Source organism: Schistocerca americana, chromosome 8 (assembly GCF_021461395.2).
Source record: "Schistocerca americana isolate TAMUIC-IGC-003095 chromosome 8, iqSchAmer2.1, whole genome shotgun sequence".
Classification (NCBI taxonomy): Eukaryota; Metazoa; Arthropoda; class Insecta; order Orthoptera; family Acrididae; genus Schistocerca; species Schistocerca americana.
The window spans coordinates 393508823-393536567 of record NC_060126.1 but is presented as its reverse complement, the minus strand read 5'-3'; the positions used below and the strand labels follow the sequence as shown (position 1 = coordinate 393536567).

The following is a 27745-nucleotide window of genomic DNA, read 5'->3' as shown; positions in this document are numbered from 1 at the left end:
AATCTTAAGAGTCTGTGCAAGCAGCAAACAACTCATACTGTATTCCAACATTACAAGATTTTTTTTCCGACTCATCTGCATTAACTTACATAGTTCTACATTTAGAGCAAGGTGTCGTCCATCAAACAAAGCAGATACTTTGTCAAAATTATCCTGCTGTGACGCAACCACGATACTTCATCGTGTACTGCGGCATCATCACAAACGGTAACTGGCTGCTACTCGATCCATCCGTCAGATCATTTATGTATATAGAGAATACGAACGGTACTATCACACATCCCCATGGCATTCGTAGCGGTACCTTTCTCAATGAACAGTCCCTGTTTCAGAACCACGTAATAGTTCCTGTTAGTTCAAAGGTTTTAGAGCTACTCACATATCTGAGGACCTATAACGTATGCTCGGACCTTTGTTAAATCTGCAGTGATGCACTATGTCAAACGCTTTCCGGAGATCTAGGAATATGACTCGGCCTGTTGCCTTTCATCCATAATCGACAGAGAGCAGATAGAAGGGAAGCAGAGTTTCGCACAAGCGATGGTTTCTAAATCCATGCTTATTTGGGGACAGAAGCTTCTCTTCCTCAAGAAAATGTAATATAGTCATATTTAGCGTTTGCTCACGAACTCTGCAGATAACCTATGTTAAGGCTAATAGTCTGCAGTTCTGCGGGTCCGTTATTTTCCCATTCTCATACAGGAGTCATCAGCGGTTTCTTTTATGGCTTGGGACTTTGCGCTGAGCAGAGATTGGTGACAAACGAAAGCTAAGCAACGGGCCAGTGCTATAGGCTGCTTGTTGTAAAACCGAACTGGGATTCCTCCTGAACCTGTCGTCTTTGGTGAAAAGAAAATTCGCCTCAAGTTAAGATGAGTGGAAAGCACACTTGTTCCACTGAGAGAGAAATGTGAGGAATTCATACGTAATGTAGACGTCCATACGCTGCTGAGTAATATAGTAAACAATATAGGAGGTATAAGTTGACTCACACTTCCGTCACCGCTTCGTAGATAAACTTCGTAATTATAAACGAAAAGAACATCATGTGCTTTCCGTTTATAAAATGAATAGAATTTTCTGTCCATACGATTACGGGCACATGTTACACACTTGAGGCAGAACAGCATGACCAATACCCTCCGCGATATAAAATGCCGACGTTGTGGACACGTGACGCCGTTAAGGAAATATATAATTATGTAAATTGAAGGTGGAAGGGGGAGAAAGAAAAGGAAGGAACTGATGGCATCGGCTGCATGGGGACTTGATGCGGAATCGAAGAGAGTGAGAACGTGTACCACACCTGGACGCGAGCCTGGGATCTCCTGCTTACTAGGCAGTTGCGCCGTCCGGACACAGCGTTCATCGCAAATGAACGGACTGTCTCGGCACGCTCATGGGTGCCAGTTCTGCGCCCACAAAACTCTACGGGAATAGCGTTACTTTCACATAGACAACCGACGCTCCATATCTCCGCAAACCTACCATGGACTTCGCGAATTCATGCCTCTCAGAGTCGCTGTTGTCTTGCGTTCTAAAGATGGATCAACAGGATATTACGGAGGCGGCATTAATGTTTGGGTCATCCCTGTATATTTCTGTAACATAAACCTCGAGAAATAGCCGAAGCTCTTCATGCATGCGCAGAGTATTCCAGTACTATTCTAATAGTGTTAAAGCGTTACGTCTTGTTTGCCTTCAAACTGTAGCAACCTTTACAACAAAATTATTTTGTACTGGAAGTAAGTTCATAGTGGATGCTAATTATTTGCATGCCACATTGTTGTTAAAGCACCATTTCTCTCGTGCATAAATGAAACTCAGAACAATTTAATACCTTCCAATATATTCTCTGAACTTAATAGGTGGGTCATTTATGGTATTGTGTTGTGGACTCTTCATTTTTGTCTTTTTTCTGTATTACATAAGGCGTCAGTGCTATAAAGAATACTACCCGTAGAAAGTAATAAATTCGTAATGCCTACAGACTTTATTTTTGTTTGTTACAGGTGAGTAGCTGTCCGGTTTCACGCCCATGACCTTCCATCTGTCAGTCCTGCGGGAAGTCGTAAGTGGTAACTGGTATGTTGAAAACTATATTGCATGATTTTCTTATCGCCTTATCCCGCTTGCTGTTCGTAAAATTGACAGACGACTGCTCCACCGCAGTGTCTACCTTATTTTATACAGTTTTTGCAGCTGTGTCAAATACGTCATTGGAAAACTGGAGCCAAGCTCGCGGTAATCGGAACTGAAAATCAGTTGAAGATGTTAGTAGCATAAAACTAAAAACGCGTTTTGCGACCAAATTTCTAATAGACGAGTAAGTGACCCATGTAGTGTTCCTGTAGCACTTCCACCGGATGACGAGTCTCCGTTAACCTCAAAATTACTTAATTATCAAAAATTAAAAAAGACTTGCATTTAATACCATAATAAATCGCCAATTTAAATAACAGTTGCAGTTCGCCATCGAGGATGGATATAGTGTCCTTAAAAGTCGTTTTCAGGATTTCCTCGTGGTCGTGCTTCCATCAACAATTAACTTCCTGAAAGTCGACAAAAATCGCCAGTGGTTCAGAAAACATCAGTACCGGCGCAACATAAGTGAATGGTATCATCCTGTCACGTAGCACGAGATGAAGGCATCCTTAGCTATGTTGAAGATCGCAGTACATTCGATTTTGCCTAAACATTTAGCTGTGGAAAAGATCTATCCCAGATCGATTCTGTACAATTTGAGCGATACTCAAAAACAGGCTGGCGTCATTTCGTGCAAGTAAGTGCTCAAACAATTCGATCCAGGAATTGCAAAACGTAACAGGAGACGGAAGTAGGTTACAATCATACCAGCCGGAAACAAAGCGACAGTCAACTGTTCGAATGCTCCAAGATAAGGTGAAATAAACGAAAGTGGTTCGTTCACGATTCACTTCTAAAAAAAAAAAAAAAAAAAAAAAAAAAAAAAAAAAAAAAAAAAAAAAAAAAAATGATTGCATGTTTCTGTTGTTCCACTGTACCTGATGCGATCATTGCATTAGAAGATATAAGAACCGTTAATGCTATATGATATAAAACAATTTGTTTGCCCCAAGTCACAGATGACATCGACAAATAACCGGAGATGTCGCATCATGCTTAATCATGAGAACGCCAGCTGGCACATACGCATTACTTGACGGAGAAAGCGTGGAAATAGTGTCTCATTGCAGGCATTCGCCTGATTTTTCGCCTAACGGTTTCTTTTTGAGTTCCCTTTCGTCAAGAAACAATGTAAGACGATGTCGTTTTAGAATGTACCAAACAGTGCGTTGCTTCGTCGCGTAACTCCCTGTAACTTGGTATACGGTAGATACTGAGCGCACAGCAGCTGCTGCTTTCCATTTATCTTGCGACTGAGGCGGAGCTTACTTGCTTCATTATGACCCTCTGCTTCCTGCTCCAATAATAGTTTTGAAAGTGTTCAGTGTATGAAATGGGCGCCATGATGAAAAATTACTGAAACTGATCTCCATCTACGTGTGACCCAATTGTAATCGGAAAACACAATGTACAATAACTTTAGACTGTTTGAAAGACAAGAAAGCCGACCGCGGTGGTCTAGCGGTTCTAGGCGCTCAGTCCGGAACCGCGCCACTGCTACGGTCGCAGGTTCGAATCCTGCCTCGGGCATGGATGTGTGTGATGTCCTTAGGTTAGTTAGGTTTAAGTAGTTCTAAGTTCTAGGGGACTGATGACCACAGATGTTAAGTCCCATAGTGCTCAGAGCCATTTGAACCAGCCAAAGACAAGAAAGAAAACAAAAATTGCTTCTTCAGTTTCCATATGTTTTCGTTGTCTCAAGATTATACCCTGTTAGTAATTATTTTCCTTAAATGTGTCTTTTGACTCATTCGTTTAACAGTCTTGGAAAATTTAGCATCAGCTATCAACTTGGTGCAGATCACCATGCTCATGTCGATATCCGTCCACCACTGATGGGAGCTGTGAGTTTCACACTTAACTGTAAGCTCGTCAATAGTCCTGTAACTCTTCTTTTCGACTCTTCATTTCTGTCCCATTATTCAGTGCGAATTCCAGAGAGATGAGCAATACCGAAGCACGTGTTAGGCGAAAGGACTTCTGTAATCGATTTCAGAATTCTTCTGATGAATACAAACGGTGCTCTGCGTTCTTTGCTAAATGTTCGACGCAGACATCCCGTTTTAGACTGGTTGATGTACAACGCTAAATATTTTGACAGCATTTGCATGTATTGGTTTCTTATCTATCGTGTGATAGAACAACATCCGCTTGGTTTAGTGTGTCTTGTAAGAACATACAGCAATAGTTATGTATGGTTGTCGCAAGATTTTTCTTTTCATTTTTCCATTTCGTCATAAAATCGGTAATTTCAAGTTTCCACGACGAAGTTGTTTAAAAAATACTCTGCATCTGAGGCAACATCCGCTCTACTTCGGTGTACGACCAGTTGTGACTGCAGTTAGAATGGACCGCTACTAGCGATGAGTTGCGCCCCAATCCCTCTTCGGGTGATTGTCTTCCGTTGTTTCCCTAAATCACTACACGTGAATGCCTCCGACGATTTCCTTCCAGATACTTCACCTAGTGGTGCAGAACTCCCATCTGTAATATCATCAACGCCGGCAGAATATTGAAATTTACTTATTTGGTGTGTTCGCGTCTGTACTAAAACGATAGTGTTTGGTATAATGTACGTAAGCCAACACGGAATGTGTCGCTGGAGAGCAGTTTTGTGGCAGAGTAATAAGACAGTAGACTGTCGGTAATTTGATATTCAAGCGACCTAACGAAAAGGGCGAATGGTTTACATTTTACGAAATGGTAACTGATCAAGGTGGAAGCTAAGGCGAAAGAAGAGCACAGATTAAAAAAATAGCTTTAATAACCTTCATATTTCTTTCAAAAAAGTGGAAAAGCAGAAATGAACGACTAAAACTCAAACGTGGCCTTACCTACTTCATTTTCACATTTCAAACGAAAAGCACATACAAATTTCCAAGAATACATAAGAAAACGTCAGTTTAATTCATTTTATAATGCTCAACAGACGGAACCATGAACGCCCGTACTTGCTCGAAGTTACCTTAAAAACGAAGCTGCTTCTTCCGCTTTTTCCGTTTCTTTTTTTTTTTTTTTAATTCATAGGTATGTTTTGTCCTTTAAGTTTTCTAACGCACTCCAATAAGCGTTCTTACAGACCCAGGAACTCACCCTCCCGGATCTGCTTCCTCTCTCCGTATGAGATGTTTCCAGCAGTCTTATCGTTTTACCTCAGCTTTATCGACAAAATCGCGTAGATGACACAATCACGAAAATTTTCGATATTTTATTTTTTTCATTTCACGGCTCCAGTGATCCCTGTCTCTGCTTGAGTCATATATTTTAGCTACTTTGAAATGTTCTTACAACTGATTTGTACACTATACTAAGTCACGAATTATTGACAGATCAAAGAAGGGTTGCGATGAGGTGAATGACGAAACTTTTATCCAACGATTCATGAAACAAAGTTACCAGTGTTAGATAGCCACTGACACTGACAGTGTGTTTGCGCGGCGGTCTGTCATGTTAATCACTTCGATTTGTCAATTTCGTAGACCTATCGAGGAATTTTCAAGGGACTGGATAACCAGTTTGATACAGGAATTCTGTTCATCGAGGTTCGAATTAGACAAGAGTCGACTGTAGTTTCTCCTGTTTTGCTTTCGCTATATTTTATCCAATCTCAGTGACTTTACAACAGCACGACACTACACTGACGATGGGATTGTGTTCACTAGATTCTCGCCAAATGATAGGCGTGGCGGGGCACATAGTAGAATAGTGTCAGGGTAACGTAAAGGTGGGATACACGGCGCCTCAAGAAGCTTAACGTACGGGCTCGAGCAGTTCAGCGCGTGATATGTCGATTGTGTTAATTCTTGCTACAGCGCCAGCGCGTTACAGAATAGACCCAGCCAAGATCCGCAAACGCCCTTTCCCTGACCTCAACAATGCGTGACCTGCGTGCTAGAATTCATAATCATTCGTACTTACTAGCTTTCCCCACTCACAAATATATTCGCTTAATCTGTATGTGTGAGTGAGCGACACGGGGGAAAGGGGAAGAGGTCGACACATGTGTGACGCGTCATGAGTTATTTTACGGGATGACGGCTGCTCGGAATCGCAAGTCGCTCCTTGCCACATTCGTTGTATGACTAGGGACATTTCGCTTATGCGGAGTAATAATAATCATTACGTACGCGATGCGGAATTCGCGTGATCCGGTTGCTAACGTAGAGTTCGTTGCCGAGTTCTTTCAACGGCCGGCAGGAGAGTTCCAGTGAGTGAGTGGGTATACATGACAGAGGATCCTGTACATGTTCCTTACCTTAGCGTGTGCTCTCGGAGGCACTCCTTGGCTGCGAAACAATCTCTGCGTGCCTGCGGTATGTTACGGTAATCTGAGATGCGGAGCGAACCGCTTTGTTTGCTGTCTGGGGTTACGGTACTCGCCAACACAAAAACTAGTCCGGTACTTGAGTTATGAAACGATCAATAGTGTAGGAAACAGCACAACGGATAACGGAATCGTTAGCGGTCATACTTGAACATACGATAGTTTTTTTCTTCTAGTAACTAACGTATGCTTCGGCCTTCCTTCAAAACACCACGCTGTTATTGAATCCAAGTTTGTGTCGTCTCATTAAGAGCACAAGTACCGTAATTGCTGTGGTAATGGATCCATAACGTTGAGACTCTCTGAAATACATTTTGTTAATTACGGTACCCATCGTCACTGTATATCAATTTCTTACTATTCTACCCAGATGCAAGTGCATTATCGGAGAGTGAACAGGGTCTAGTTCTCCAAGGTCGAACTGCGACGGTTAACGAGAGCTAAGAGCTCGTTACACCAGCTTACGAGATTTCAACATTTCACTTGTGTTTTATGACTGCATGTAACGTACTTCGTACAGGCACGGCTCCAGTAGTACTTGTCGAGTCGGGTTCCCTTGGCTGCCAAGAAAAGTGCAGTACATTTCCTGGTACGATACCCACAATTTCAGTAAGAAATGTGGTTGGAGTGAACTATTGCATACGCGATATGATCTGAAGTCGATCTCTGACCGCCGAAAATTCTAATTTCTTACTGCGATCGTGTGGGTTACTGGAAAATAAACTGTATTCCAAATAAACATCTGAACAATTGCTGACGTCTCCGGTATGACTAAAATGCTATTCCTTCCAAAATATGACGATCTAGTTAACTTTAAATAAGTCGTAAAGACGCCGGTCGACCCACAATACGTGTAGCTCAGTGGAGAAGATACCACTATAATTTTTGACAGCTGATCATCATAAGTATGAGGGTTGTTTCGAAAGTAAGTCCCTATCGGTCAGGAAATGGAAACCATTGTGAAAATCAGAAATGTTTTATTTGCAACATTTATGTACACCTTCCAGCTAATTCTCTACATAGTCGCCGCTCCGACTTAAACATTTGTCGTAACATTGTACCAACTTTCCAGTACGCTCGTCACATAAGGCAGCCGCCTGCGCTTCCCGCCACTTCTCTAAGTTAGTCTGTAGCTCTTTGTCTGAGCCAGAATGTTGTCTTCATAGCCAGCGGTTCATGTGACCAGAGATGAGACTAAGGTGGAGCCAGTTATGGACTGTATTGTGAGAGATCACACACTTTCCATAGAAAACGCTGGAGGAGCATCTTCATTGTCCCTGCAGAGTGTGGCCGGGAATTGTGGTGAAGACACTGTTTTCTACGCATTTTTACGTGCTCAGTGTGCGACGAAAACTGAAATGAGCGATGTGATGAGACTGACGGGCATCTACAGACACTTCCCAACACATCCGTGCGAAACATCGGATTTTTCTCTGGGGTTTCCATTTCACTTTCGACCGGACCTTCCTTTTCGAATAGTCCTCACTTACGTGCATGATGGCATTATGAAGGTTGAGCGATAATGCCGGAATGACAAATTAGTTTCACTGTTATTGTTTTCATCGATAGTACAGTTATTTACAAATTCAAAATATGCCTAAAAGGCATACACAAGACTTTGTAAGTGCCAAATTGATTTTAAGGCCCGAAATTCGGCAATATTGATCATTCTTGACCACAAGGACAACAGTAGTTCATATCACTGTCTTACAGAGACCCCTCTGATTGTTACCTATAATACATATTCTCCTTCCTGACGCTTGTGTTGAGATGTTTGGTGGTAAGTCCACTTGCTTGAAGAAAAAAAAAGTTAATGTATGTGGTACTGGCTGTGAGGACGATGTACGTTCTCATCGGAGACAGCCTGTTAAACCGATTGTGTTCACGCAGGTGTTAACATACCGGACATCCAACCGAGACGATGGGTCACAAAGCTGTGTTCTACCAATCTCATAATGATTTTCCTGTAAGTCATTATAAACATAAACTGTTCGCCCAAGATCTCCGAGGCTGGATTCCATTCCTGGAGTATAAGCGACGTCAGCGCAGTAACTACGGTGGCAACTTGATCTAACAGATTTGCATTAGACCAGTCGAGAGCAAGCAGTGTTAAAAATGGTCGACTATAATATTATTTCACCTGGAAGTGAGGGCGTTTCAGTGGATTTCTCGTTAGTTTCTATCCTGATCGGTCACGAGGACACGGTGAACCACTTCACGCTGAGCTATCTAGAAACCATTCACAGTGTTAAGTTTTCCTAAGTTACCACTGTACTTGTCTACTGTAACATCACTCCTTGTTTCCGATAATGGCCACGGGAGCGCAAGTGCAATAATATCGTGGTCGGGTAGCAGTGCCTGTAGTGTGTAGTTGCTGTCACAAATCACAATGGAGCAAGATATCTAAATCAAGCTTTAGAAATTCTTGAAAACATTTTGTAGAACAGAAAAGTGTGTCCAAAGTTCGTCGCGCACACCCTGACTCAAAGAAAACGACGCGTGGACGCCTTCCGCGACATGTTTGAAGTGCAAAACTCGAAACGGGTCTTTTCTGGAAAGGTCATGACTGGTAACAAGACTTGGTGTCATCACTGCGAACTTACCAAAAGAAAAAAAAGCAGACATGAATATTCAGAATCAACACCTGGAAGAGGTGACGCACAAGTTGAACAACATTCCAAAGGAGGACTTCCATAACAGTTTCACTTTATTGTGTGAACATTAAGTGCGTTATATTGAAGGGAGAGAAGTGAGACAGATTACGTAGAACATCTGAAGCATTAAAGCAACAATCTTAACTTTCCTCTATTTTTTTATTCATCAGATCTCGTAACGTATTAGAGGTGGTGGTGGTGCTGGTGGTGGTGGTGGTTCTTTTAAGGTTATAATAGGTCAAATGTTGGAACACGTGAGGCAATACTGACCTTACGACTTATCTTAGAAGAAAGATTAAGGAAAGGCAAACCTACGTTTCTAGCATTTGTAGACTTAGAGAAAGCTTTTGACAATGTTGACTGGAATACTCTCTTTCAAATTCTAAAGGTGGCAGGGGTAAAATACAGGGAGCGAAAGGCTATTTACAATTTGTACAGAAACCAGATGGCAGTTATAAGAGCCGAGGGACATGAAAGGGAAGCAGTGGTTGGGAAGGGAGTGAGACAGGGTTGTAGCCTCTCCCCGATGTTGTTCAATCTGTATATTGAGCAAGCAGTAAAGGAAACAAAAGAAAAATTCGGAGTAGGTATTAAAATCCATGGAGAAGAAATAAAAATGTTGAGGTTCGCCGATGACATTGTAATTCTGTCAGAGACAGCAAAGGACTTGGAAGAGCAGTTGAACGGAATCGACAGTATTTTGAAAGGAGGGTATAAGATGAACATCAACAAAAGCAAAACGAGGATAATGGGATGTAGTCGAATTACGTCGGGTGATGCTGAGGGAATTAGATTAGGAAATGAGACACTTACAGTAGTAAAAGAGGTTTGCTATTTGGGGAGCCAAATAACTGATGATGGTCGAAGTAGAGAGGATATAAAATGTAGGCTGGCAATGGCAAGGAAAGCGTTTCTGAAGAAGAGAAATTTGTTAACATAGAGTATAGGTTTGTCAGCAAGTCGTTTCTGAAAGTATTTGTACGAAGTGTAGCCATGTATGGATGTGAAACATGGACAATAAATAGTTTGGACAAGAAGAGAATAGAAGCTTTCGAAATGTGGTGCTACAGAAGAATGTTGAAGGTTAGGTGGGTAGATCACATAACTAATGAGGAAGTATTGAATAGGATTGGGGAGAAGAGAAGTTTGTGGCACAACTTGACCAGAAGAAGGGATCGGTTGGTAGGACATGTCCTGAGGCATCAAGGGATCACAAATTTAGCGTTGGAGGGCAGCGTGGAGAGTAAAAATCGTAGAGGGAGACCAAGAGATGAATACACTAAGCAGATTGAGAAGGATGTAGGTTGCAGTAGGTACTGGGAGATGGAGCTTGCACAGGATGGATTAGCATGGAGAGCTGCGTCACACCAGTCTCAGGACTGAAGACCACAACAACAACAACAACAACAACATAGGTCAAAGGAATATCGTACCATAAGTCAAACTGTCAACCCGGTGATGGTCTGAACGCTAGAGTGCTTTCCTACGCGTATCTTATTGGTGAGACTTTGCCTCCCTTCGACTTTTGACTTTTCGTATCTAGTTCGTTTATAGGAAGACGTACAGTTTAACCACGCTGCAGTTCGGCCCGTTTCACATCAACAAACATTGCAGAGGTTAAAAGTGATAAGTGACACCCAGACATCTGCTGATCGAATTTGAGATTGATCTTTCAAACCACCACGACTGCTTAAATGAGATAGTACGATGTCGACTGACCTCTACACTCAAAAATTTTTCCCCGAGCTCATTTTCAGTCCGCATTTTCTCCTGAACTGTACGCATGATGCACTGAATGCCAAATACCGTATCTGTCTGTGATGTAATGCACGAAATATGTTCAGCAACGTGCCGCAATACAAGCTTCTTCGCTGAAAGACTATAAAAAGGTTGCGGAGCGTAACGGCGAGTGATATAAGACAGCGATCAGCAATTGACCCTTTAAGTATCAGTTCCCAAAGCTCTCGCCGCTTCGGTCATGCCCAGACAGTTGGCTATTGATCAGAGAATTGACGCTTGATGTAGTGATGCGATTCGTCACCGCCAACGGTACTCGAACTACCCACCTTCTTATACAATACCAGCGCGGCGTCGCAAGTTGGTTTCACCCAGTTGCGGGAGCGGGTAGCATGTAAACATCGTTCGATTAGAAGGGTTTCAACAGATCTCATTCTTCCAATAAGACCATTGTACAGCAATAACGCCAGAGGAATAAGAACGAATAAAACTGATAGTATTGCTGAACAACAAAAAGGCAAGTCGTCGGACAAATGTGTGTTGTCGCCGACATTTTTACGTGCACATGATTGACAACTTCAATGTATGAGAGATGGGAAGGAGTTTCTTATAGTACGTCAAAGTAGCCCAAAAGTCGTGTTGTTGAAAATTAATCATTTCATTCGAGGAAGAAGATCACGGAACGAAATTATAGAATACTAGCTAAATCATGGAACCAGTGAAAGATGATATAGAAATAGTTAGTTAAACCAAACCTCTGGTTATCAATAATATCGTTAAAATAGAATTCACTGTTTCCATAGTTAGGCTTCCTTGAAATGTACAACTAAGTCACAGGACCGATCATTGTTTTAGAATTTCCTTTGGAGCAATGCAGAGATGTTGGAGAGCGGAGCTACGTGGTAAGTTTTACTCCAATTTTAAGAAGTATTTGAAATACCATTGTAGCTTCACAGAAACGAAAACGTAAGTTTGACAACCGACATAAAAAAGGTAGTTCTTGCAGACTGGAAAGGTGTGGTCAGTCTTTCTCCGTGAAGGGAGTGAAGAAATCAGAATAAATAGATGCCTGAATTTATTTCAACAACACAGTGCATGTCTATGGGTCCAACACGTTGTTCCATAACTAAACATTGAGATGGGTAAATAAGGTAAAAGATCTGTAACAGAGGTAGAACAAGCTTAAAGAAATAAATGGCGATGCTGATGATCGATGATGCGTGTGTTGAAGATACCGGTAGTGCTGGCGATGTTGGTAATGATGGTAATAGAGATGGTTCCGAAAATACGGCGGCGGCGGCGGCGGCGGCGGCAGTGTTAGGGTTATGGATGCCCTCAATAATCGTGATAGCGATTGCAATATTGATTTCACAAGCTGTGATGTAGTCGTGAATAGGAAGTGATCCCGGAGGTACAGAATATTTCATTCCAGTAAGTGGTCACAAACAAGTGGTCGACTGAAGATTTCGGCCCATAATGACAAAAAAATGTTAAAATGTTTGTGAAATCTTATGGGACTTAACTGTTAAGGTCATTAGTACCTAAACTTACACGCTACTTAACCTAAATTATCCTAAGGACAAACACACACACCCATGCCCGAGGGAGGACTCGAACCTCCGCCGGGACAGCCTCACAGTCCATGACTGCAGCGCCTTAGAACGCTCGGCTAATCCCGTGCGGCCCATAATTACAATCTTCAGACCTTGCGGGAAACAGGAAACAAGATACAATTCTGATAATTTATGTAAATTATCAAACGATGAGAAGTTACTGATTTAAAACACGAGCTTGAAAATGTGATAAAACATACTTCATAAAAGGAAAAATCCATACATTACCCCAGTATGATTAAGCTGAAGTGTCATCCTCATAAGATCCTCATAAGTTAGCTCTGCATCATTGAACGGGTACGTCACTGCTGAGGCACAAAAAAAGTACTTTCGTGAAGTAAACGCGTCAAGTGTGTGTACTGTACTCACTTTGGACAAATACGTATGTACAGTTAAGTAAAAAAACACGCAATTAAAGGAACTATTCTGCAACTAAAATGTGTTGTTACAGAATACCTACACGCTGCTTGAAAAGTGAAGCACTTCGCGAGCTGAGACTGTATGTGATGTCATTTCTTGTTCATAACCTTGTTGTTGTTTCAGTATTTACATTATTGAGTCAAATTTACTACTTCACTGTATGAGCGTAGTTATCAGCTCCTGTGGCGTGGCTGCATTCACTGATACGGTTGAGAAGGATGTCACAAAGCCGTTTCATCCTCTCCTGAGGCTCACCATCGTTGTTAACGGTCCATAACACCCCGTATACTGGCACTGAGTTGATATCTGGGCTAATCCCACACACGTCCTATCTTGTGCTATCTGTACTTGACGAATCGTTTTGTCCCAAGTTCCCTCGACCACCGTCGGCCGTGACCTGAAGCAGTACCTGCTAGCTGCCCACACCACGATGCGATCAGTAACACCGCTGTGCCTCGCCGAAACATTTGAAGAATGGGATGGCTAGCCGCCATACTCGCCGACGGTGGTAGTCGGGGGTAGTGCAGAACCGCGGCTGAACGCTGAACGCAATGCGCTGTTATTCTTCAGCTCACTCTATGCTTCCCAGTCATGCCAACATTCCAAACTCAGCCGTTTGTGTCGTGGTGTTCAGGTCGGCCTACCCGTTGGGCGGTAATTCGATTGTCCGGCTGCTGCTGATCTGCGACTAGTGTGAAGCGCATTACCTGTACAATGTGCTTTTGACGCACAATACGGCTATCCTCCGCTGGCATGACCAGACATAGTTGGCCGGAACCATGGCGACGATACGTCAACCCTGAAGTTAGCATGTAGTGAAACATCAGGCCACTGTCAGATCCAAATACCCAGCAAATATGAATCTTGCACAATTAGACCAGCCAGCGAAATAGACTATCCCAATGCGAGGCTCGTTTCAAAACCTATCTCACACTACTATGTGATACCACCGTGTCCCGCAGTGATCACTCAAAATCTGACGCTGTTCATACCCCTTACATACCCTACCAGGCTTGGTAACTACACCAAGTACGAACAAAAGTAATGGAATTAGGTGCACTTTTTACCTTTCGCAGAGATTTGCAGCTCTAGTCTTTTACACTTCGTTAAATAAGATTGTGATTGGGTTAATCAGTAGAAAAAATGTACTTGAGAAGAAACTAAAACAATACGTACATCATATATGAACAAAAAGAAAAAAAGCAGTTACAGTTAGTAATACGTCCAGTCACCCACAGCGTAGATAATTGCTTCACATCTGCGAAGCGTACGTGAAACAGTCTTCCGCGTATTCACGTGGAAGAAACCTGTACATGCGTCGAACTTTGCGTTGACAGGTGTTTCAAAGTGGAAATCATTTTACTTGCAACTTCTTTTTAATGTACGATCATACATTTTCGATAGGATTGACTTCAGGCAACTGTGAGGGCCAATCCAGTGCTTGCACGTCTTTCTCCTTTATCCAGTTCCTTTGAAGCCTGCTGCGGTACTTCGGATCATTGCCCTCCTGCGGTATCAAATCTTATGTTTTGTCGATGAACCAACATATGGCAAAGGGCATCGAATATCTTAGATAAATTTTAACGTCTTCTGTGCATTTAATTCTCGGTAAACACATGCCAATTGCCGAAACGCAAGTTTGAGAAAGATCACCAAATATGCTTTACGGACACTGCATGAAGGACAAAAATTCTCTGTTGGATTGTGAAAGAACAACAGCTTTTACCATCTGTGTGTAACGCCGACCTCGATCATACTTGACGTACATAACTGACGATGGTGTGTTACCTGTAGAAAGTTATATTGACACTGGACGACGCGTTGTTTCGTCTCACCTCTCCATTATTTCGTCACTTATTTAGAAAATATAAATTCTCTACTATCTTCATCTGGTTTTCCTATTGCTAACAGGTCTGAATGGACGTAAATAGATAGATCTGACAGTTTTTGTTATCGTGGGCTGTAATTAGAGAGACAAATTCTGTCGTATTTCTTGCGGATGATGCCATTAGTGGTAAACCAGGTGCTGACAGGTGTGAAAAGAGTCGAACTATCAGTTTAATGAGTCACGGTTGCAAAATACTTAAACAAATCTCTACAGACAAATGGAAAAACTGGTAAAGCCGACTTCGGGGAAGATCAGTTTGGATTTCAGAGAAATGTAGGAACACGCGATGCAATACTGATCTACGATTTATCTCAGGAGATAGGTTGAGGAAAGGCAAATCTACGTTCATAGTATATGTAGACTTAGAGAAAGCTTTTGACAGCGTTGACTGGAATACTTTCTTTAAAATTCTGAAGGTGGAAGGGGTAAAATACAGGGAGTGATAGCTATTTACAGTTTGTACAGAAATCAGATGGCAGTTAGGACAGTCGAAGGTCACAAAAGGGCAGCATTGGTTGAGAAGGAATGAGCCAGGGTTGTATCCTATCCTCGATGTTGTTTAATCTGCATATTGAGCAAGCAGTAAAGGAAAGAAAAGAAAAATTTGGAATAGGAATTAAGGTCCATGGAGAAGAAATAAAAACTTTGAGGTTGTACGGGAAGAAAAAAAGGAATAAAAGTGAGATAGTGTTAATACTTTCATCCTTCTTTACCTCCTCTGCATTACTGCAGATGACGTGTCACTCAGCACATTTGTACTGTGCATGCAGTACACGTGAGGTGCCTAGTTGTCGCCACTACCCTGTGTGGAATACAGAAGTTCTTGTACACTTCACTAACCTGCTGTCTTCATGATGATGTCCCCAGCGCAGAAAACAGCACGCAGGTCGTGGATTCTTTTTCTTGAGGCTGAAATTAACTTCGCAAGGAACTGCTGCTACGAATAAACTATAACTCATTTGGGCTGCTACTCGCGTTTTTATTGATATAGACACGAGAAACTATTCTTGATCACAACGTATTGAACATATCTTTCCACAGTCATTATATCTGGCTAAAATAACATGAAATACATCCTGCCACAGACAACATGTCTGTCTACTGGAACCGTCGGAAATGGAGAATAAAATTACATGAATCAAATACTAGTATTACAGACACCATGTCTGTACCTAGCCACGGTCGGAACTGTAGTAGATAAAATTGCATGAAAGAAATACTGCTATAACAGACAACATGTCTGTCCGCTGGAACGGTCAGAACTGGAGAGCCGGACTGCCCGAGACACTTGGCGCGCCAAGCCAGCAAGGCGTGACCCGAACGCCACCGAAGTGCATCGGCAGTAATATCGTCAGTCTTTTGTTTTAGTAATACTTTGATTTTAATAATTTTGAAATGACTGATTGATAGCTGGGTGTTGAGAGATGTTTATTTTAAAAAAATGAAGTAATTTGGATGACAGGTTTAATTAATAATAGCAACTAAAGTTTAACGTTTAGGCGCCCTACCCCCGAACACAGCAGCCAATCACAGAGCAGCAGCACCATGCATGCGGTCATTCTCACGGGAATGGTACCGAATCTAACATCTGTCACAGGTACCTCATCCAACATTGCGTCATCTCTAAGCTTCTTGCATCTCCACTGCCCTGGGAATAGCTTCCTGGAGCCTAATACGATGGCTGAATAAACCAGAAATATTACAGTTTGCCGATGACATACTAATTCTGTCAGACAGCAAAGGACTTGGAAGAGCAGTTGAGTGGAATGGACAGCGTCTTGAAAGGAGGATAGAAGACAAATGTCAACAAAAGCAAAATGATGATAAATGTAGTCGAATTAAATCAGGCGATGCTGAGAGAATCAGATTGCCATCACCTGGTGATGACAGAAGTTATTGAGCCTAAAACCAAGGCGCTATTTTCCTGCAATTGGTTGAAGGCATGATGCTGCTGCTGCTGTTGCTGCGGCTGCTACAATATTCAAGGAGAGATGCCGGAGACAGTGTTTTGGCGGTCAGAGACGCGACCTCTCGGCAGATGAGTCATTGTGGCGTGGCATGGAGTTGCGCGGCGCGGCGCTGCGCTGTTTGTTATCGCGCGCGGCAGCCGGCGCTGGCTCGGCAGTGGGGGAGGCGGCGTGGCCCGGCCCCTGAGCGCGCCACGACCCGCCCGATGCAGCCGCGGCCGCAGCGTCAGCCGCTCCTCAGTTTAGCCGAGCGCCCGCCGCCGCTCTGCACGTGACGTGCCGGGAAGAGAACAGAGGCGCGGCATGCGGCGCTCCGCGACGCCTCCGCCTCCGGCAGCGGCCCGGCGGCCGGCCGGCGCCTCCCTGCCCGCTAAGCCACCTGCCGCGGGGACCGCCAGGCCGAGACCGGCTGCTAGCGCGGGACGCAGACCGGCGACCGGTCCCGTCCGCGAAACGACCAGTAAGGCGGCGGCCGGTCCATCCTGTCCCAAGACGAGCGCCGATAAGCCGCCGACCGATCCACCCTGCAGGACCGCTGCAGGCGTCGCTGATAGGAAGCCGGCAGCTGGCGCGAGGTCTTCGGCGCCGTCGCCGCCGTCGAGAGCCGCCACGGTCAAGGCCGCTGGGGCACCTGTCGCTGCCGTGGGCGTGGCCCCTAAGGTACCTGCTGCGAGCGGTCGTCCACTGGCTGCGCAGGGGGCGTCCCCGTTCCCAGTTGCTCGTGTCGTGTGCTGCATCAAATTTATTCAGTGACCTTGGCCAGTTATAAGCAGAGAGGGAAAGCGCTCGCATCTCTGGCAACTGGCCGGGATAGTTTATTGTTCACGAAATCCTATACATTCCTACTTGCGGCTGGCATAAAATGTTTATCGAAGTATGCCACGGTAATACCCTATCTGTTGGCTGTGGTGGTCTTAATTCCTTTTTTGTGATTTTTGCCTTTACGCGTTTCGTAATTGCACTATGACGTAGCTATTATTATAAACTCAGCAGTCTCGGATAATACAGCGAAAAATTTCAATTTTCAAGCGCAACTTACCACACTTCATTCCACCCAAGTGTCTGAATTACGTCTTGTCAGTTTACTCTGTCGAACGCATGATCGAAGTCAACAGCGACTAGTGCCCCACGCACTCGGCATGCCGCTGCTAATGCGATGATATCTCGGTAGTCACCTAGCGCCGTATGTACGTTACTCTTCCCGCCGAGACGTGTTTGATCTCTGAGGAGTCTATCAGAAATTGAAGACCGCAGGCGACCACCAAGGATGCGTGCGAAAATCTTATAGCCGCAGTTCAAGAGAGTGAGTGGTCTATAATCTCCTGTCGCAGTTCAAGAGAGTGAGTGGTCTATAATCTCCTGTCCTTCTGCCACCGTGTGGTTTGGGTATCGGGATGATGATACCCTCCGTGAGACCCTCCGCGTCTTCATTACACCTTCCTACCGTCGTCCATATTGTCAATAGTTCGCTATTGCTGTGTTTTAAATTCCACATACACTACACTCAAAAAGTCACCTTACATTGTGTTGCGGAGAGTATTTAAGATACCATCATCATTCACTTTTTCCCTGTTGCATTCGCGAATGATGCGTCGGAAGAATTTCTGTGGTTACGCTCTCATCTGAGCTCTCATTTCACAATTTTTTATCGTCTTGCAAAATTTGCATGACACGTGTGCAAGGAAGTAATATGTTAACAAACCTTTTTTCCGCTATCAGAGATGAGACAGTAACCTGTTCAGAACGGTACACAATCGCAGCAGGGATTTTCCACATGGTCGACGTACACCGAATTGGAATCACGTTCTGTGTATTGATACATGTTTTAGGAACGTAAAATAATGTTTATCTGAAAGTCAAAAATCAAACATGGCGTGCACATGGAGTGCCATCAAATCTTACTTGAATGTCAAAACAGGTGCTGCGGAAATAAAGCGCGTAAAGCGCATGGTTGCTGTTGTTGTTGTGGTTGTTACCTAGTGTCCGAAAGTTACCAGGTGGTTCTGATCATTGTGGTTACATACCAGTTTCATTTCCCCGTACACTGGAGTGTCTGTGCAGTGAAAATCTCTTACTCGGAACGAATATTATTTGTTTTGTTCGAAATGTTAATTCGAAACGTCTCCATTGTTTCTCGTTCTTGGTTTTATGTGGTGCGTGCTAATCCAGAGCCGAGAGGCGACTCCGTCAATTGCCTGTCAAGGTCTCAAGACTTGGCTGCGTAACGGATCATCTTATGCAGCCAAGTCAGCTGCTCGTTCTGCACAAAAGATTCGCGATATGAAAAACAAAACTATTGACGTTGTTAAAGACGTCAGGCGTAACTTGCGCGTTATATATACCTATTACACTGATCATAACGGTTGTTTTTTCTCTAGCAATTTGCGGACAGCATCTAGACGTGGTATCTAATACAATGAGTAATAAGAGATTGTCGTCTTATTTTAGTCGATAGTTCGGTCGCTGTCCTAACACGTTCTGCTAAACAGGTTGAAATTCACATGGAGTGCCAGCAAATCTTACTTGTAAATTCAGCCATATGAAAATCGCAATAACGTAGCCGGCAACTTTTACTTCACATTAGCCATTCCTCTTTTTCTTTTTCAAAATTTGGTTTTTGTTTTCTCGAAAATATTTATTTGGCCAGCGGTACTGATTATATAACCATTACTGTGGTGATACAGGAGTTTTACTCAAAACGTGTCTGTGAAACGGAACTAAGGTCTATGCACCGATTAGTAAGATTTCTTTGAGATTAGGGCAGTTCCTTCTGGCCATTTAAAAGGCGTCCCTTGTTTTTCCACTTAAGGGGAAATAATTATCCACCTATCAAAGTAGTATCTTAATAGACGTTTACAGTAATTAACGAAACAACGAGAGCATCTGACGCGGTGTAGTTGCAACCATTGTATAATTAAAGGTTTCTCTAGTATAGCTACGATTGTACCGCCACACCAATTCCCATTAACTGCAAGGACAAACTTTGGGTAGTTAGTTCAAACCACACGAATCATCAGCTACTTCGCCTGCAAGCAATGTGGTCCAGCGTTCGTTTATCGTTGTCTGTTCTAATTACGACGCATTCTCGCAGTGCGAAAACATACGGTTTTTTGCGATGACAGCTCATACTTCAGAGGTAGCTTACGAAATCTCTTTCCACTTAAAATTCCACTGTGTCAGAAGAGATAATACACAACAGGATTAAATGCTTCTGTCGTCAGAGAAATATTTTGGAACGCAAACCGTGCTTATGAATGCACCTGTGTCACTTTTTAATGTATTGAGTTCTTAAGGTAAACTATATCGGAAGGTGGGATCATTCCTGTAGCAAGCTCATTGTCGCAATGTTGCGTTATTGGCGTGCAGTGTGCTTTGGCTTCTGCTTATCAGCACGCTGCAGGGCTGCGAGGCTATCGGTGGAAGTACGTCATGCTGCTCTTCGTTAACCTGATCTGGCTAGATAAAGCTCACACTGTGCGACAGAGTAGTCACGCTTAAGTGGACCTTGTGTGCTGCAGAACATACGCTGTATTTGTACAATAGTGCCAATCTAATAATCTGCTCAGTTTCTACGTTCGAATAGCAGCAAGTTACAATCGAATAAGCAAGTTACAACCGACTGAACTGTTAACGAAATCTTTAGCGTTCTTATCTACGTGAAATCTTCGTACATCGACAAAACTACTAATGTAGCCATAAACTTGTACACTGTTCCTGGCAGAGAGAAAGATGTAGTGGGTTATAATGAGAATTAGAGCGAAACAGGGCATCTGTAGACAGGTAGTCAGTTGACAGTATTTGTGGTATTCTGTTGAATCGTCGTTCACTTGAATCTTCGTTCAGTTGATCACTTGCTAGGTCGAAGTAACGTGCATTTTCTGTCTTAATGTAATGCCGTATAATTGGTAACAGAACTAAGAGAATAATTAAACAATCTGCACCTAATCAAAACTGGACATATTTGGCACAGGGAGCTATCCACTATCCTTTTCTGTAGAAAAAAAGGAGTCTATTTTCCATAAGTCGATTGCTGTCCTTATTGTTAGAAGCTGAGGGCTTTCGGGCGCTGTATTGTAGATCTTCAGATGGTTCGAATGGCCCTGAGCAGTATGGGACTTGACATCTGAGGTCATCAGTCCCCTAGACTTAGAACTACTTAAACCTAACCAACCTAAGGACATCACACACATCCATGCCCGAGGCAGCATTCTAACCTGCGGCCGTAGGAGTCGCGCGGATCCGGCTGAAGTGCCTGGAACCGCTCGTCCACCGCGGCCGGCCGTAGATCTCCACACCTATTAAATAGTGTAAAAGTAAATGACAGTTGTTTCCAGTCCGGTGTTTAGAATATTACAGAGCTAAAGAAATTTATATGTAATTAGAGTAGTTCTCGTACATTCTTGTAACTAAGGAGTAACTAGTCTCAACGGAAATAAGAGTTTCATCGTTAATACGTGTAGAGGGCATTCGTTAACAATATAGGCTTTTACGCCCATCAAATGTACCTTAAAATTTTAATATAAACCGATAGCATACAATTGCGGCTTCAGTATTTGACAATGAAACTGAGATTCCCGTTAAGAATGGCTACTCTGTAATATGAGAAATGATGTGTAACATAACTTTAATATTGTAATTATATAGAAATTTTTTAGCTCCGTTACAAACGCAGGGTTAGAACAAATTGACGTCTGTTTTTATTTTGTGTAATTGAGGAAAGACAAGCGACACTGCACGGAACCAGTCAGTTTGAAATAATAAAAACAGCTAGTGTCATTCCATTTAAAATTTCGTATTAATTCACTGGATACTATGGAAGACACTTGTCCAGTAACATTTGAAATACTTCGGTTCTCTTTACCCTCTCAAATACTTTCTCGCCATCAATAAGAGCACCGTAAGGAGGTACATGAAATTCCTACAGTTTTTCTGTTAACTATATAGTGGGGAAAACACATAATGTGCACTATCATCCGTTACGGCAAACGGTTGAGTGCATAATTGCTTTTGCTGTTAAATCAAATCTTCTCCGGAAGATCTTGACATATACTTCATATACTGTGCGTAGCGAACTTAAGCTTCTGTAATTTGCACACTGCTGGAACTTTCCACTCACCTCGTACACGTCTGAATCTCCACCAAGGTTTTTAAAAAAAATTAAAAATATTTCTTTGTGTACAATTAAACAGTTCAGAAGTTTTATCTTTATAACCTGGTACCTCTTTATTCCTCACTGTTCAATGAAGCTGTATTTACTTATTGTTATTGAATTTACGGAAATGTTAACGCCTGTAGGATTGCTGTAATTGTCGCTAGAATTCGAAGTTCTGTTTCTCTGCAGTCATGAGGCTGTCCAGTCAGACGGCTGTAAACTGGCGTCTCGTGGCGGCCAGACCTCCCGCTGAGAACGGGGACGTGCTGGAAGCCTGGCTGGAGCCGCCGCCGCCGCCGCCGCGGCAGGGCTCGCGCTGAATGGGCTGCGCGGTGTCGCTTGTCACACACACTGTTTATCTCAAGTGTTACCTGCACGAAACAGCACAGGCACAGATTTCCTCCTCATTACCACGTTTCCTCGAAACTTAGTGGAAGCAGCAACACGACGACTTATGGTGTTACTACGAGAAACACAACAGCAAGAAAAAAAAGGGGGCCGGGCAATGAAGGAGGAAAGTTAAATCTGTTGCGTATTTTACATTTTTAGTTCGTTCTGAGGCTGTTATCCGTCTGTATGTGGAAGAGCTCACACACGTCACGGACAGACGGAAAATGGGTTGGTGCCTATCCAGAACGGCTTACAATAATCTGAAAATTGTTAAATCAACATGACAATTTCTTTCATAATTGTCGAGTCTCTCTGTCTGGATCAAAGGGCAAAAAGGAAGGTCATAATTCTGTGACCACGTACCAGCCGTTGCACTGGCGTCACTCTTGTCTCGGCTGCAGCGTAATTTTATTTGGCACAGCTTTGTTGAGACTGCTAGATGTATGTAGTATGGTAACGGGTAGGGCCCGCCCGGTTGGCCGTGCGGTCTCAACCACGGCTTTCCGGGCGGGAAGGAGCGCCTGGTCCCCGGCACGAATCCGCCCGGCGGATTTGTGTCGAGGTCCGGTGACCGGCCAGTCTGTGCATGGTTTTTAGGCGGTTTTATATCTGCCTCGGCGAATGCGGGCTGGTTCCCCTTATTCCGCCTCAGTTACAATATGTCGGCGATTGCTGCGCAAACAAGTTCTCCATGTATGCGTACACTACCATTACTCTACCACGCAAACATAGGGGTTACACTCGTCTGGTGTGAGACGTTCCCCAGGGAGGTCCACCGGAGGCCGAACCGCACAGTAACCCTGGGCTCGGTGTGGGGCGGCGGAGGAGTGGACTGCGGTAGTCGTCGTGGGGTCGCGGGGATGTGGACTACTGCGGCTGTGGCGGGGACGGAGCCTCCACGTCGTTTCTAGGTCCCCGGTTAACATACAATACAATACAATACAATACAATGATAACGGGTGTAACTAACTATGCAATAAATCAGCTGTTCGAAATAGCGAAGGTGGCGTAACATGTCTAAGTTAAATGTTTCGAAAAAAAAAGTTATGGGATGATAGCTTGAGCTTGAATCACACGCAGAAAATTTAAGCAAAGTTAAATAGAGCAGCTCTTCCTTTTCGTAATTTTATTCGTTATGAGAAAAGAAAGGTGAAATTTTTGTAAGTCTTACACACTCGATTCAACGAAGTTAAATATTTTATAAGCTGAATACTGATCAGACGAATGACTGGTATTCATTAGACAAATCTAGATATTACAGTGTAATGTATTATTTTGCGTATTTATTACAATATTAGTGCAGACAGAATAGTACCGCTTAATCTGCCAACACTCTTAACGATACTAATGTTACGAAAGAAATTCAAACATCATTGATACTGCCAAATCGTACTTAAAGAAGCGGGCAGCCTTAATGGCTCCGCATCAGTAAGTCGACAGAAAGAGTTAGTGTCCCAAATGTCAGAGGCATTTACTGAATTTTGACAACAGATTTTACATGGTGACTCCAGAATGTTTTCTGTGCGCTTTGGGGTGGATATGGCCGCGAATGTGAACGGTAATGCCAAAGTGGGTTAGACTGAAAAATTTTTACGTTTTGCAACACAATTATTAAATGCTATCTAAAAAAGACCCACATCGCTCTTCATTTTCATTTGTCTTCTAAGAATATTCCATGATGCAAAATGAACATTCAAAAAATCTTGAAACTGTTAATATTTCACGCTCAAGGACTCTCGAACGCTAAAAAATACTTTTAAGTACTCATGAATCCAGTTAAGTACTTAACGACAATGCCCTGATATGAAATAAATTGCCTCCTTTTATTCATTTCTATATGCGGAGAAAGAACATTCGGAATATCTCGAAACATTCATAAATATTCGAGAACAGTAAAGAGAACTGGGCAATAATCTACAATACTCCGGAGTACTTTAGGATATCCGACACTATTTTACAACATTCGAGAATATTAGTTACAATTCAAAAATACTCGTAAAATCTCTAACATTATAAATATCCAATTTTTTCCCCCTAGAAATACATACTGCTGCAGGGGTGGATTGCGGTGTTACGGCAGCACGGACGGACAAACCACAGTTATCATGCGTGTATATTGATTTTAACCATCTAAAATTTAATGTATTTCAGTATAAAAGGAAATAGCCTTCGTCTTCAAAACATTTATCGTGCAAATATGCCATAACAAAATTACCAGACTGTATGTGCATTCCCAAAGATGAACTGTCATGCTTCTTTGTCATGCAATTAAGCGTCAGCCTAATTTGACAATGGAGAACATAACCAGCTGTTTTCGATTTAAATATTAGGCTTGTAGAATCGGGACTGAAAGAAAGTTTACTATTTCTGTAGCCACTTTCTCTTGACATTCAAGTTCTAAGTAACTTTTATTCTCTCGTATGCTGTTTTGTAGACTTAAATGGTAAACACTCCAGTATATCCATGTCTGCGTACCATAGGTGCACTTAATCATTCCTTGCACACAGGTTGACCGCTGTATTGCAGGAAATATATTTGCAGACACGGAGTAGATTTTCGTCTGATTCCAGGTAGCATTCTTGCTGACTTAATCTGATGTTCGGTGAAGCAGTGTCCTTAATGACATTATTCAGCTCGAAGGGGTTGCGATTTCTTCTACCCTCAGTAATTTGTTGACTATCTTTAACAACGCGACCTCTTTATCCACACCTCTCCTTCGTAAGCTCAGTGACCGCGGTGGCCTTTGCTGGTGAGCCATTGCTTACGAGCTTTTAAGCCCGCCTGACATTCTTCCCGGTCGCGAGATAACACGTGTTGATCGATCGCAGGCGTGCGTGACTGCACTGCTCCTCGCGCTCACGGAAGGCTCTCGCCGAAATTACGAGCCCAGGAATAGCTTTCTGTGTAGGAGCTTGATCCTTATCGCTCTTCATTGTGCGCAGCAGAAATAAGCTGTGCAAACATTTCTGGTACACAGTCGGCGGCGCTCACCGGCAGCATTCCTGCCCTATCACCTGTGCGGTAGGGGAGAGCACGCAGGTTGGAATCTATCACTCACTGTTGCCTGTCAGCACTTGCTACGCTTATCACTCACTGCTCTTCTGAGCGATATCTGAAGGCGCTTAGCGCCGCGTCACAGGCACAATCTCCCTCTTGTAAAATAGCAAGGTACTTGTTCTCAGTGAAGTGAAGTGGTCCTTTATCCTGTGCAGGACGGATCAGATCTGAGCCAATATAAGCTTTTTATGGGCCAAGAAACTAGTCGTATGTTGTGTCCTCCCTCCAAAACGACCCACAGTACACCCTGATCCAGAACTCTGTTCAGACGACCAGTTCCTCGGTGTTGTAGCACAGTCTCGTTTCTTGGGCCTTATTTTTGACATGGTTGCCCCACATTCGCCACCTAAGGACTACACGTATGCGGAAGCTTAATGTTCTGGCCCACAAATCTTTGGGTGCAGACCGTACCACTGTTCTCCACCTTTACCGTGCTCTGGTCTTGTCCAGACTAGATTATGGTAGTCAGGTTTATGGTTAAGCGTTTCCTTCCAATCTGCAAATACTTGACCCTCTTAACCACTGCGGGCTGTGTCTGGCGGTTGGTGCCTTTCGCACTAGCCGCGTTGACAGTCTTCTCGCAGAAGCGGCGATTCCCCCTTCACACATACGACGGAACCAGCGCCTGGTTTCGTATGCAATCGCCATTCGCCAAGTCCCTGACCATCCCGTGTACGCAGTCCTTTATCAAACGAGGGGTGCCTTCCTCCTGACAACCGGCCACGGGTGGGATTGCTGGTTCGACTGCGTCTCACTTCCCTCTGTCGGGATCTCCATCTTCACTCACTACAATAAGTCCCGTGTACTTCCTATCTTCATTGGATGGTGCCTAGACTATGGATTAGGACAGGCCTGTTCCAGGGACCAAGGTCTCAATCGCCCCTACGATTTTCCGTCGTCTTGTACGTGCCATCCTTGCAGAGTTTCAGGGTGCCACTGTCTTCTACACTCATAGTTCTAAGACAATAGGTAATGTGATATACGCTTTCGCGTCTCCTACAGGCTTAGAATACCATTTATTGCCGGGATCATGTAGTTTGTTCACAGCAGAGGCTCTAGCCATCCACAGAGCCCTCCATTTCTTTTTTTTAGGCGTCCCTCCACAGTGTATTAATTTGTACCGACTCAATGAGCAGCCTGCTGACTGTTGACCGATGATACTCTCGTCACCCTTTGGTCTCTGCTATCCATGACCACCTCTCCGCCCTACGCCGTACCGCCTGCTCCGTTGTCTTTCACTGGGTCCCAAGTCGTGTGGGCATCCCAGGGAATGAACTGGCTGACCTTTGGGCTAGAGAAGAAGTTATTTACTTACCACCATTCCCTTTCATGATTGCAGCTGTGGATATGCGGATCTACGTCAAATATCTTTGCTCAAAAGTGGAATGACATCTGGTGCGGTACTGCCCACGGTAATAAACTGTGCACAATCAAGGAGTCTGGCGTTCTTCCTTCCGCCCCTCTCGGAAGTAGTCCACTGTTTTATGCCGTCTACACATTGGTCGTAGCAGGCTCACCCATCGTTTCCTCTTGCGTAACGAACCGCCCACACAATGTAGTATCCCACATATTGGTGGAATGTCCCCTTCTTTTGGCCCTTTCTGCTAATTTTGGTTTTCCAAATTCCTTAATTTTAATATCAGCAGGCGATTCACTGATGGTTGAACTGGTCCTCAGTTTCCCCCGTAAAGCGGTTTTTATTTGCAGATCTAAGGTTTTGCTTTACTCTTTGGACAGGGTGGTTGTGGTTGGGGCCTCTCTTCATGTCTTCTCTGTCTGGGACCCGATGACCACTCCCTAATGGAAAGACCGCTCTTTTTTCCCCGTTTTTGGATTTGCTCTCACCTTTCATGCCATTTACTGCGTGTGTTTTAACTTTATTATTGTATAATTGGACTCCCCTGCCTGGATCCGTCCACTTTTAGTGGATCCTCTTTCCTCCGTGATTAACTTCGGAATCGCGAGAGTGATGAGCTCGCTGTTTGGCCCCATAAACACTCTCAATCAATCAGTTGTATGGTGCGTCAGAACTAATAGTAAGTATCGTCCCTGACGGTCCTGTTATCCGCAAGGTCATACTATGATTGGACCATCGTCCGCAAATGCAACGAATGAACTCGGAGAGGATTAACATCTTCCCTTTAATTTAGTAAGTGACCACTTAAGTAAAATTATGTCATCCAAGTGACTGCCATTCTCTCGAACGCTTGATGATAGCCTCTCTCACAATGGTGATTTTTTTTTATCAGGACCTCCCGGATTTTCCCTGGCGTATTTCCTGTTCTTCTGAAAGTTGTAACATGTTGTCGGGTCGTATTGCAATTTGAAAGTGTGCGATTAAAATGGCGACACATCACCTACTGCATCGCAACGCGGAAATGGCGGACCGTCCTGAATT

The 27745-nt window shown here is 43.6% G+C and overlaps 1 protein-coding gene across 2 annotated transcripts in view; it reads left to right on the top strand.

The window, feature by feature from the left end:
• Window positions 1-27745, top strand: part of LOC124546000 (cytospin-A) — a 947875-nt gene that overhangs the window by 379272 nt on the left and 540858 nt on the right. The window contains exon 1 of one of the 2 annotated variants that reach the window (XM_047124971.1): window positions 17154-17408. The exons of the other annotated variant lie outside the window; for it this stretch is intronic. The gene's annotated coding sequence lies outside the window, so the exon portion shown is untranslated. Of the gene's footprint in view, window positions 1-17153; window positions 17409-27745 lie in introns of those variants that run through there. 2 annotated transcript variants of the gene reach the window in all.